The 12,571-nt window shown below is 36.2% G+C and overlaps 1 protein-coding gene across 6 annotated transcripts in view; it reads left to right on the top strand.

Annotated features, from left to right (window-relative positions):
- The window catches only part of LOC117170553 (fasciclin-1), a 492,646-nt gene that overhangs the window by 145,575 nt on the left and 334,500 nt on the right, over positions 1–12,571 (top strand). The gene's annotated exons all lie outside the window — the stretch shown is intronic.

Below are 12,571 nucleotides of genomic sequence, written 5' to 3'. Positions count from 1 at the left end.
CTATGGGAAATGGACCGTGTTTGAGTTAACTCAGGTCCAGGGGTGAGGAAACTTTGAAATCTTTGTGTGAAGTCAAAGAATTTCTCGGTAAGTTCCACGGGGAAATTATGATTGTAGACATTCGGATCGGCACTTGATTAATCGGGATCCACGGGGCGCTGGGTAAAATAGATGTTAAATTGTTTCTCTATTCCCGCATAAATTCTCTTACCTGGGATGTCGATTATGGTCCTCTGATCCTCTAACCAAGGCATTCCTAAAATTAACGGCTCACGAAGCTCTGAGCACACGAGGAGATATAGACTCATGGTATGACCACTGATAGTGATAGGAGCGGTTAATTTACCCAGTATTCTAATTGTCATTCCTGGAGCGGCAAGGTCCACGCAATCGATATCCGGTTGAAAACAACTTAGTTGTTATTCTGTTAGGTTGGATTGATGAATGAAATTTTCCGTGGCAGCGGTGTCGATTATCCCCGGAATTCGCTGATTATTTAGGTTGGTCATAACCCGGGGCAGTTGTCGAAAATCTCTGTGAGTTAGGTAGAGGGCATAAGTGTTAGATTTGGGCGGTGGGGGGATTGTCCACCGCCCGCCTCGAGTTTTCCTGTTTGGGTCTGGTTCTTCCCTCTTGGTTGTTAAGTACTTCTTGGTGAAGACGTTTCACTGGTTGCGCAAGTTCAGCTTGTTTTTTCTTGAATACCTCACAATCCCGGTTAAAGTGCCTTCCTGGGCAATACCAGCAGTTCGGCAGGTTATTGGCAGTCGTAGATACAGCGGGTGGTTTCTTCTCCTCCTTTCTGGGTGTGGCTCGAAAGAGTTCCCCCTCATCTCGTTCTGCCTCGATGGCCCTGGAGAGCAGGGAGGCAAAATCCGTAGGATTTGATGCACTAATGGCATGTCGTATGCCCGGTTTTAACATTTCCATCAATGCGTGTACCTTAATCTCCTCGGGATCCTCTGGTCGTAATCTCTGAACGAGTAGAAATTTTTTTATAGGAAGACCCCTACGGGCTCTTTCGCGGTTTGTCGCTGAGCATACAGCTGAGATTGTAGTTTCCCAATTGTTGACGGGGCGTTGTATTGTCTTTCGAGCAGGTCTCGGAATTTCGCCTATTCAAAATTTAAGCCTCTGTACACGTCCTACCATTTCTCTGCGTCGCCATGTAGAGCCTGTCTTGCAATTTTAGTTCGCTGATTGGCTGGAATATACGTATTTGCAAAATATTCCTCCATTTCTCGTAGGAAAAGCTTCGGATCTTCATGATCCCGTCCATAGAATTCCGGAATTGGAAGTGTCGGTCGGTTCATTCCTGCCATTACATTTTGCCAAGTATGCCACGCCTGGAAAGGATCAGGCTGGCCTGGTGGGTTTCTCTGTTCGCCAAATGGTGGTTGTGAATACGGCGGCTGAATATTTTGTGGTTGAATAAGTTGAGGTGGAGTGTATAAGGGTGGAGTGTACCGGGGTTGGACATAATGAGACTGGGCAGGTCGATGCTCAACATACGGGGGTTGAGCATTTTGAGGTTGAGCGTACTAAAGCTGTGGCGGCTGATGCTGAACATTCTGGGGTTAAGTATTTTGATTTAGAGGATGCTGAGTTTGGGCCGGCTGATGCTGAACATTCTGGGGTTGAGCATTTTGATTTAGAGTATGCTGAGTTTGGGCATGCTGAATATTGATGACTGGGGTCGTCAGTTGATTTTCCACTAGATTCTCCAGGATATTTTCAGTCGGTAAACCCATGGGATAGGTATCTGAATTGGGAGATTGGTTTTCATCCGGTTCGGTTGTTAAGTTCTGCTGGTGATTTGTTGCCGAAATCACAATTTGTTCTTCCACTGTATGTTCAATGAGGTCTGGTATTAATGATCCTAGTTGAATGTCGCCCAAATTTGTAGGTGGGTTTGTAGTTGGAAAACGATCTGCATACCTAGATTTGTCGGTTGATGATCCAGGTGGGCAAGTGAGCATGTCCTCGACTTGTGAAGGAGTTTCGGATTGATTATCCATGTTTCTTGGGTTACCCTGTATGGTATTTAGTTCAGGTAGGGAAACGTTAGGCGCCACCGGGTCTTTTCTTCTACTCACGGAAGTGGATGGAGATGAATTTATAGCAATGATGCGACTTCTCAGATTTCTTTGAATCGGGGTGCGGGACGTCATTGTTGAAGAAGGGGATTAATACCTAACCTTTTTTTCATAAAAGGGGGCCCCACGTTGGGCGCCAAATAATTTTGATATACAAAACAATTATGAAATATATATCAAAATTGAAAATAAACATAAAACCACGGTGAGGTCTAAATATTTAAGAGATGTAATAAAACAAACCGGGGATCCTTTCAGGAGAAAGGAACCCAATATGGTCAGTTACCGTCACTTATTCATGTGGCAAACCAAGACTTAAATTCGATTTCGTTTTTGAGAATTTTGATTTAAATTAGTTAACAGTTAGTTATATTTAGAGTTTTTGTTTTATGTTAAATCATGCTTTGCTTTTGCAATGAATAAATATCGAAACCGGGGATCCTTTCAGGAGAAAGGAACCCAATATGGTCAGTTACAGATATTGGTTCACCTAGCAAACCAAGACCTAAATACGTTTTTTTTTTCTTTAAAACTTTATTTAAATTAGTCAATAATTATTTATATTTTTTAGGGTTATAAGTTAATAATAATGCTTTTGATAATGTATTCACAATCTGAACCAGGAATCCTCTCAGGAGAAAGGAACCCAATATATTCAGTTACTGATATTCACTTATTCAATTAGTTATAGATTTTGTGGTGGATAGTTTATTTTTTTACAATGGGCTTGAGCGATATATTGGTTTATAGCTCTTATTTCTGGGGGCAGTCTCTGTTCGGGCAGGGGATTCACTGTTGATTTCTTCATTCTTACTTCCGGCTGGGTTTTCCAAGGACAAAAATTAGGGAACTGGAATACATTTAGTCACTGGGTTTTCTCTAACACAATGATTTTTTATTTATTTACAAAAACTCATTATGCGTAGACAACACGAAATGCGGTTTTACCCTATGACGTTAGGAAGAAAACTGCCGGTATGTACAGGGAATTTCGAATTTCGAAAATACTTTGCGGTGAAGTTTTTCTGACGGCGAAGCCCTCGCGGGCTGAAGGCTCGTTTAATGCTGTTGTGGCGCGACCGGAGACCCGTTGGGTTTCGTCCAACACTGATAGTTTTCAGAGGGTGGGGTGAAACGAACGTGAGGAAATCCTTACCCAGCGAGGTATGATCTCTTACTCACGCTTTTTCAGAGATTTATCGAAGAGCGGAACGAGATGTGGGCTCTTCAACGGCGGGATCTATACTGAACTTTCGTGCTCAGCGACTGGACTGGTCTCGGCGAAGGGCCTCACTCCCTCGGCGCGCTCGCAGCGCCGCGCGTGGAGGAGCAAGGCACTAGGGTCGCTGGCGGGAAACATTTGAAATGGCCAAAATTGTCGCAACGGTGAATCCGAAGAAAAGAAAGGCGATTCTTGTTCCCATCGGATTACCATTTCATAGAAATAGTATCTGACGGGAAAAAGAACTGGTATCATTCTTTTATTCTTTAGCTTAGAAAAATCGTTATGTGCTGATTAGTTTTAATGGTTTATGGACCGTTTGACTAATTTGCTTAAATATTCGGTCGTTGTAAGATTTTAGTCTGCTTTCAGTACAATACCTCCTAAAATACATTATTTTAATTATTATTGAATTTATCAAAATATTGAAAAAGTGATATAGCAGAGAAACAGAAAAGTTTATGGTTCAAGGCATTTAAGCAATATTGAATTAGTTTTTCATTAGTTTGAAAAAATGGAAAAATGATTTTTCATGCACAGCGTGACGGATAAAATGTCGAGGGAACTGAACTCAAGCCCCAGGGCAGAATTGTTCAGATTCAAAATTGAAAACACCGTTTTACAGTTAATTACCGGTTTCCTTATAGCGAAACGAAGCAAAATTGCCTGAGGTGTATTTTCCTATCGTCCTTGCAAAGGAAACGAATTCTTTCCTTTTCTTCTTTTTTATTTTTGCGCAGCCTAAATAGCGATGGTAATTATCTCGGTTAAGATAGTAAAGATATATTTTATTATAAAAAGGAAATTCTGACTGCTGTTATTCAATTTAATACTTGAAGGCAATATTATGAATTGTAATAATATACATTTATTGAAATGACACATTTTTCAAGGTAACTAAGAATAAAAATTAATACGAAATAAGGAACCAATATTAAAATAATTATGAAAAAATACAATTTTTACTTTATTTTGTAATATGTTAAAAACAGTGGTCGGGGTGCGTAAATATATATAATATACATTTGTTATAATTGAGATGAATATAATGTAGAAAACTTCATTTTTTTCGGCGCAAAGAAGTCACCACCAGAAAAAAACTTGTAAAAAGATAAGACAAAAATAAGTACTTATTTCAATGAAATAATATCAAAAATGAATTTTTACCCACTTATAAATCCAAGTGGACCATAATATTCTACAAAGACATGCGTTAGTTCAAAAAATTTAGTTTTGGTCAAGAAAACGCATTTTAGAAATTGCACACTGGCGCGTTTAGGCTCCGGGTCTTATCAAGTATAACATCAGATAATCAGAAGTAGCTAATTTCAGAGGTAATTTTCCGAAAGTAAAAATAAACAAAACGCTCAACGCGCAATGATAACAGCAATTTCAGTAATTAGCTGCTATACGTTTTCTGGTCTCTGTCCCGCAGATGTATATTGTGAATTCGCTCCCCTGCGTTCTTTCTGCATGGGTGTATATCAGAGGGGCTTGGAGAGTTGAATCTGAAGAAGCACGCGTCTCGTATGGATTGCAGAGACAATTTTAACTTCCGCTGCTCATAGTAAGGAGCATTTCGTTATGACGCACCTCAAATCATTCCAAGTGTCTTTGCAATTTGCAGTTGGCAGTCATCAATGAAATTGCCATTTACACTCTTACATCAGGTACGCCGACAAGCTCTGAGGTATAAAAATCCCGCCTTGGATGTTGCCCAGACGTACTAAATATGACTGGAGAAGTACTCTGCTTTTCGGAAAAAAGGAAAAAAACCTATTAGACAGTTTATAAAAAATGAATTTGAGAACTAGAATACTATTTCAAAATGTTATTTGGTATTTCGAATTAAAGGTAGCACCAATGCTTGGCACCTTAGCCCTATTATTAGCATGACAAAAACCGAAGTGAATTTCTTTTATTTTGGATACATACTTCATTGCACTCAATAATTAATACATTCATTGTACATAAAAATGATAATAGAATTAGATTCATTAAGGTAAAACATGCTAGACAATGTATTATCTACGTAATCAGAGAAGGTTGACAACAATGGGGAGGGGGGGGGGTGCCAAGAAATCGTGCTCTTATCCTAAATGCGATGATTAAAAATGTTAGATAATTAATAGAAGATTGTTAGTAGCTGAGTTCTAATAATACATAAACGAGGAAAAATTAGTAGTTTTCCCCCTACAACAGATAAAATTTTTGACAATTAGTTTGTGTAGAAGCTTATTGTGCATTGGATTTCTTTATTTGAAAAAGGCCAATTTTCAGCTCTTATTCTGTATACATACACTGTGTATAAATAATAATATTCTAAAATCATAGAGTTCAAAGAAGAATTTAAGCCTCTTGTAATATAGTATAGGAATTAATTTATTACTTCACGGTTCACTTAAGAAGCTATTTTTCTTATTTTGAAAAATAATTTTACACACTTAATTTCGAGGACGAATATAGATTTGCATGTTGTTTAATACTGAGAATAAAACTTAGTGTATTTTCGACCCACCTAACTAATAATCATATCACTTTCAATTAATTTTCAACGCTGCCTATCAGTTTAAATATCTCAATTGACCAGTAGACCGACGAAATTAATTTTAAAATTTCTTTTTAAAAAAATATAACGCAAAATCTTAATTTTGATTTAAGTGAAATGGGGCACAACATTGCCTAAATATTTGAAAGCAAAAACGTGAAAAGACTGCTATTGATATATAGCCACCGAGATGATAGTGAAGCCACGTATTTGTGCTATTTTATCCTCCCGATATCGTTGCCCGTGGTGTTCGCCCTGGCTATAAATGAGAAAAAACCTCATTGTACTATGCTATTGTTTATTGTATATTCTCTTGAAATACATACATGGTTAAAACGAATGCGTATTTACAAGAGACAGTATTTTTGCATACACACAAAAACTCTTAGGAGAATCAGCTCAAAACTTTGTTATACATCATCTATTCTATAGATCACGCCATAACAATTGTTAAAAGTAAAATTAACTTTTTATAGGTCTTTTTTATATTGTCAATAAATCAAACTTCTAACTCTTTTAGAAGTAAAACTGAGTGCATGAAAAGTCCTTGAAAATCTATGGACCGCAAAATATGAAACAAAAATTCGCAAATTTAAAAGAATTTCATAATAGCTTTCGATTTTCTTTAGGCAACGAAAGATCTCTATGTCCAATAGAATTAAAAGTTAGGAACGTCAAATAAACTTGGTTTGATCTCCAATTACCTTTAACGAATTAGCGGCAATGTAATTTTCATTTTCCCGACACTTAATGAAACCTGCAGAAAGGTTGAACAAGAGGGCTTGCTACGAAACAGGCAAGAGAAATGAAAGTTTCTCTTGCAATACCGCTGGTACGTTCCGGATACGAACAGGTTACTATTGGTATTGGAATTCCGGTAGGTTTTAACACAAGCATTTGAGACATTGAAAGACCTTAAGTAAATAGAGAACCACTACGATGATGGAAGTCTTGAATTTGAACGTGTAAAATTCACAAGTCTTTTACATTGTTAGTATTCTCAATTTTCTTTCCAGTATGATTAAATGTAAACTTGTTTCATTATTAAACAATTCCTAACTTTATTGCAATGCCTGGCTAAAACTGAACAGAGTGATTGTATTTCGAAAATGTACTGATCGTTAAATCTGAATTACTGGTTTGGTTAGTTTCCCATTTCTCACTGAATTAAATGCAATTTTCAGTGAAAGGTCATTGATATTTCAAATTTCACTAAGTGGAATTATACGTTAATGGTAGGTCATGTTATTCCACTCAAATATTAGTGAAATTATTTTCACCAATTAAGCAAGAAGTTCTAAATTATTTCATTAGTCATCTCTTTGAATTTTACTCGTCGCGGCGTGGGTCAGTCAATCAAATCAGCCAAATTCACGGAATGATAAGGGAAATTCTTTAATGATTTGATTCATTGTCTCACTTTCACTGATTCAAATTTGAAAAGATGACGAGTGAATGGACAACCAAGGAATCAGTTGCGATATTGCCATAGGATCTTTTGGTATTTTTTATTTTTCAAATGGATCTCGAATTGACGGTACATGTTCTCGATGTCCACAATCAAAGAAAATGCGAATATTCCGTCCTGGATGGTTAGTACCATCTGCATTCGCGCCCAGGCCCAATGTCGGATCATCAACGATATTGTTGGCACATTTTTTTATTATTTTAAATGCAATCAAAAAATTATTTTCGCACGTCCTCCTATTTATACTTTAGGTTTGAACCTCTTCTGTGACAAGTAAAAAAAGAAACTTATTTTATATTATAATTGTATTTTTGAACACATTGCTACTAAATCCCGATCCACATTTGTTTACAATGCATTACTCTTTAATAAATTAATGATACTTTTGCTTCAAGTCTAAGTTCTTTGTAAATCTTCTTTCTGAACTCAAGAGCATAATATCCTCGCTGTGCCAGGTCGTAGGAATTTCCTAGTTCCTCTTTTTGCCCCTTGAAACAATCGTACAATATGCCTGAAGAATCACGTTTCACGTTAGCGGTAAAACGATTTTCGCATGCTTTCTCCTCTCTAGAAAATGTCTCTTTTCACCTTCTAACCTAACCTAAATGTTATTTTCGTATGCTCTTCGAGAAATTCACAGGCTACATAGGCAGCATTATCCATTACATAACTTCTAAAAAATTAAGGCTTTTGAATCTTGGGAATAAACTAATAGCAGCTAATGCATTCGTCATTATTAATAAGTGCGGTCAAGAACTTTTGTAAACCTAACCACTCATTGTATACGCACCAATTTGGAGGTCGGCCCAAAAAAAAATGTAAAAAAAAATGAAAGAATGAATAAAAGAATGTGTACTTGTGGCATTTGTTTCTTGGATTTTTTTCAGAAATCGTTAGTCGTTATTTTTCATTGTTCACTAAATGATAAGAATAGTTGTGGTTGGTTAATAAATACAATGTAAACAGAATATTCAATTCTTTAATTTTCTCAAGATATTCATTGAGCTTAAGAATATAAGTTTATTTTATTATTAAATGTTTGAATTTCTTATACTACTTATTGGAGAAATTAAACAATTATATTTCTCTAGAAAAGGTATTTATTTAAATCCTACTATATGCTTAGAGCAGCTCTGGAAGATTACGAGTCTCATAGGAATTATCATTTGAATAAGTTAAGCGAGTTTAAAATACTCGCAAGTTACTCAACTTAAAATGCACATTAACTAACACCTCGACAGTTTCTCGACTCAGTGTTTCAAATTTTATTATTTTACCTTGTCTTGTAACGTCAGCTGAAGAACTCTTCAATGTTCTTTAGTTAAGTCAACCACAAGAAGGCGTTAGTCGGCCATCAAGCAGTAACATCTTTTTCACGCCTCTGAAGTAAGAAAAGCCGACATATGGCTGCTCTCCCGGAGCGGAGGTCAGGAGGGTTATAAGTGACTGCCCGATGGTCAGGTGAAGAGAGTATATATGTATAGCCTATCAAAAAAACCACACATCCTTCCTTCCCTGATCAACCCTCGGAGCTGAGATTCACTCACCTCAGTTTTTCCACTTTTCCTTGACGAGATACTCCATACACATGCTTATACCCATACACAAACCCTTTCTCCTTAACTTCAATTCATCCCCTAGGGCCCAAAACATACGCGATACCGAGCTCTGAAGTGCCATCGTAAAAACTAAGGTCAAAGTTGCGAATATGCTAGGTATGTGTCGTTGCTGGTTAGGTACCCTACTAGCAGATGATACATGCCATTAAAAATCTCGTAAAATTTTATAATTATTATAAAAGCTTCTGCTTCTACTTCTCTATATGCAAACTAAAAACTATATTTCTGACGGGGCTCGTTTAAATGTAATTGGACATTGCAATTTTACAGCATGCTTGCAACAGCTTTTATATTCCTGTTATGACTACAGCTTATACGTCTCGTTATTTTTCCACCACGAGTCTTTACAAGCCCCTCTTATTATTAAATTAATTTATACTCCATGAAAAATAAACATTGGAATGCTGTTTAAAGTGACCATCTAAAAGGCCCTATCTTAAAATATTTTTGATAATTGTAAATATTAAGGTTCCATCATATGTTTTGGACCAGCGTCATTTCCGTTGCTGGTGAATTTTCATTCCCCAACTCGCTGTATGCTGTATTAGTATGCTGTATCAGTTTTAAAAGGATACCAAAGAGCTTCGCCTAAATGAAGTAGTTTTTTTTGGGAAGGGGAGGGGGTGTGAACGGACTTTCTCTACTCTTTTACACAAAGGGAGGGGAGCATGGTCAAATAATTTCCCACGTAAGATGTTTTCAAGTCTGTACATCACTGAAAAGCCAAAATTGAATAGATTTTATTGTAACCAAATGTTTGCCAGGGCAATCTATGTAGCTTGTAATACATTAAATGTGAAAACGTGGTATGCTACTTTATTGATAATTGTAAAAGTACTACTTGTAATTTACTTGAGGATATTAATAATACTTAGTAATATTAGCATTAATGTTTGATACAATAATTCTAAATTTACGAAATACAAAATTAATTAACAAATAAAGGCTTATACACAATTTACGTGAGAAGATTTTTTTAAATTATCAACCCCCTATGTCCCCATGTAAGATATTGTGAGAATTGTTCAGATTTACAAAATGTTACTAACATCAGATTTTATAAAACCTAGGGAACGAAGTTCAATGTTTATTTAAATTATTATCCTTTAGTCTAGAAATGATTAACATTCCTATATATTTATGGGAAGCTTCACAGTATTTTCCTTTTGTTGTTCAAAATTCAAAAATTTTGTTAACAAACCATCCTTTCCTGTTGAATATTCAACTTTTATGTAGAAAATACATATTTTCATCTAAAAAATTTAACAATTTATTATCAAAGTAAATTATGTGGCGGAAGGTTTGAACTGCACTGTGAAAAATGTATTTTTTTTACTCAAGAAGTTTTGTTTTAGTTAGAAATGCATTGCTTTTATTGACAATTTAATTATTTTGTTGACATTTTTTAGGTTGAAATTTTATCTTTTTCTCTATTTGTGGAAATATCGTCTTTTTTGCAAAAAGTCCGTTCGTTGGTTAAAAAATGCAACGGTTTGGATGAAAATTAATCTATTTGACTTAAGGATTCAAATATTTTGTTGAACATTCTTCTTATTGAAAATTTAATTGTTCCGTAGAAGGTTGAACTAATTTGTTAATGTATAAAGAAGCAGTATTATTTCACCAAATGTCCTTTCGCCCAAATAATTTTAAGTTGTTTTTGGAAGATTTTGTGTGTGTGTGTGTGTGTGTGTGTGTGTGTGTGAAAGGGGTGGGGGGAGAGAAAGAAATGGAGGTGGTGTTCAAAACTTACGGTCTCTGAAAATGGGAGATACATGGTTAAAAATTTCAGAAAAAATGTATGTCATTTATGCGCATCCCCCAAGGAGAATTCCAAATCTTCGGTATTACCTTTGCTACTTATACAAGTAAAATGCTTAAAAACTATGGAAGCGTCTCTGTTTCTACTTTGAAAGAAGAATCAGCTGACTCTAATGACTCTGCGAAGCTTTCTATCTAAGGACATTGCTCGAGAGATTGGTCTTTAGTATTTATTTCTTTTTAGATAATTTTTATATAGTAGTTCGAATAATTTTACTTTTCCAGAAACACCTAAAGCACATCAGACGTAGGTGCGAAGGGCGGATGGATTTTGTTTTTAAATACATCAGTTCAGCTCAGTTCATGAATGCCGGCAATTTATTGTCCTCAGAGTTTAGAGAAGTATCTCGGTACCAGTCGTGCGTAAATTTGTCAAGGTGGCTTCTCTTACACTCTAGGTCTAGGTTAGGCTTTAAACTTCTGTTCTATTCATAGTCGCGGAACGTGGCCCACACAATATAGTGCATTCTGTGAATAATCGTAGTCGCCCCTGGTTCTAAAGGCGCGTGTATAAGGGCGCCTTAAACACAACTCCATTCCTCATCCTCACCACTTAGCGTGAATTAGTATAGCTATTTACGCCATTAAAAGGCATATACTCAATAAATATATAGCATAGATCTGCCTATAGAATTTTTACCTAGCTCATTCAAAAACTATTTATCTTGACTAAAAACTGAAATCTCTGTCCCTTCAATAAACATGCCCACATGCCCTTCTCATCAATTATTCTGGCATATAAGGGTTTAACTTGAAAAATTACTTCTTTAGTGATCTTCCACGGTATCATGGCGTACGTAATTCCCATAAATCTAAGTTACAGCATGTTATGGTTCGAAGTGCTCTTTTTATGAATCTGAGCTTCATTTTCGAAATTTTGTTAATTTGGAGGTTCAATCCAAGTACTACATTTGCACAGCAAGTGTGCACCATTGCAGCTTGTAAGTCAGCTGTGGCCCGTTATTCAAAATTATTTCTCGACGTAATTAAACGGCTTTCTAAGTGAAGAACGGGTAACCATTTTAGCCCGTGCCTTAGGGTATACCGAGGGCCACAATTCGTGGCCGGCATGTTGTACAGAGTCTACCATTAATATTCTGCACATAACGTGACGATGCCGTAAACTTGCCAACAAAGAAAATTGAATGAGGCTCACGCGCTCGGCACGTTGCGAAGTCGCACGTGCGGTTTCCTTCGCCTTGCCACATTATCTTCGTCACCGAGTCTCCTCCTCCCTTGCAGAAGCGCTATCGAAGTCACCTGAAGGGCTTCATTGCCTCGTTACGTCATAGTATCCAGAGGTCTACAATAAGGCAAAAACACAGTATGAAAAGAATACTTAAAAATGTTGCACCTAAAATTCAGAACTTACCATTAATTTAGAAAAATTTGTCTGAATTCAAGGTCAATATCTGAATTTCAGAATTCAAACATACCAAGTTGACAAAATAAAAAAACAACGTTGTGATTTACAAAATATATTAATATATATTTAATAGAGATTACATAAGGATTGCAAGATTACATATAGAGATTTCAGTAGAGGGTGTACACCAGATTGTATATATCTGTAAAAATATTTAAGGTATAATAAAAAGCCAATATATTAAATTTAAGTAACAGACTGCACACACTTTTCCCTGTTTTCCCCTTTCAATAAATAAGTCCTTCCTTATAACTGTTTGTTCGAAAATTAATTTTCATTTCACCATTCAAGTATTTGGCAGAAAATACATCTTTCTTGGTTAAACATGATGTTTTTTGTTCGAAATTGACCTTTTTAGCTAGAAAATTTTA

Source organism: Belonocnema kinseyi, chromosome 4 (genome assembly GCF_010883055.1).
Source record: "Belonocnema kinseyi isolate 2016_QV_RU_SX_M_011 chromosome 4, B_treatae_v1, whole genome shotgun sequence".
Taxonomy (NCBI): Eukaryota; Metazoa; Arthropoda; class Insecta; order Hymenoptera; family Cynipidae; genus Belonocnema; species Belonocnema kinseyi.
The sequence above is the reverse complement of the archived record's forward strand: the minus strand, read 5'-3'. Positions and strand labels throughout refer to the sequence as shown.